This window comes from Phocoena phocoena, chromosome 1 (genome assembly GCF_963924675.1).
Source record: "Phocoena phocoena chromosome 1, mPhoPho1.1, whole genome shotgun sequence".
NCBI classification, from domain to species: Eukaryota; Metazoa; Chordata; class Mammalia; order Artiodactyla; family Phocoenidae; genus Phocoena; species Phocoena phocoena.
The window spans coordinates 23,110,480-23,111,576 of record NC_089219.1 but is presented as its reverse complement, the minus strand read 5'-3'; the positions used below and the strand labels follow the sequence as shown (position 1 = coordinate 23,111,576).

Here is a 1,097-nt window from a genome sequence, read left to right as displayed (position 1 = left end):
GCTGGGTGATGCCTGTCCATCTTCATGGTTTTGTTCCAGGTAAGGAAACTGAGGCCAGGCAGAGGGTTTCAAAGGGGCAGCCCAGCTAGATGCTCAGAAGTTGGGTGAGGCTAGGATTCAGCACAGGACCCTGGCCTGGCCTGCCATGGGAGCGCATTCCCCTTCCTTCCCAGGAGGATAGTCAGCTGAGGGGGTTAGCCTTGCCCTGTCTGACATCATGTTGGGGGGTGAGGCAGTTCAGTCTGCATGGTACACAGGACCACAAAGCCTGGGAGCATCACAAGGCCTAGGATCTGGCACTTCAGCTAGGAGAGGTACCTGTCCCAGCCCAGTATCAGGCTGTTGGTGTAGGTGACTCAGAACTGGGGGTAGGTAGGAACCATGAATAGAAATTCACCAGCTGCTCAGCTGGCCTCACATACCAGTCAGCCTTGAAGAATTTCCGGAACTTATCCCACAGCTCCTGGCAGCTCTCAGCCAGCATCCAGCCCTCCAAGAAGTACCAGAGACCCAGCACAGGGAAAACCATCAGCTAGTTGACAAGGACCTTCCTGAGGCTGTTTAGGAGGCCACAGCAGTTGGACACAGGGAGCAGGTAGTCCAGGCAAAGGTATCAGCATTGTATGAAGGGGCCCATGCTGTAGGCCACCACAAATGTGTTTGATGAGCACCTTGGGTCAAACTTCTGTCAAGGCCAGGCACAAATCTCCCAGGACTGGTATGTATTGTCCCCAGCCTCCATGAGAGTGCCACAGCCCAGATTATTGGTGATGAACAGTGCATGGCCTTGGAACAAGGGCTGCCCTGCAGCCTACAGGCCACACAGCCAATTCCAACCACCATATACCATAACCTGCCCCTACTTCTTTAATCAACATTTTCATGGTGTATCTTTTTCCATTCTTGTAATTTCACCCCATCTATGTTGTTGTATTTGAAGTGAGTTACTTGTACATAGCATATTGTTGGATCATGTGTTCTTGGGGTAATTGTTTATTTTATTTTGGTTTTGGTCTACTCTGCCAATCTCTGCCTTTTAATTAGTGTATTTAACCCATTTACATTTAATTAGTGCTATGTTAGGGCTTAGGGCTAGG

The 1,097-nt window shown here is 50.0% G+C and overlaps 1 pseudogene; it reads right to left on the bottom strand.

The window, feature by feature from the left end:
• Positions 1-215: 215 nt before the first annotated feature.
• Positions 216-850, bottom strand: LOC136122811 (mpv17-like protein 2; annotated as a pseudogene).
• Between the last annotated feature and the right edge of the window lie 247 nt (positions 851-1,097).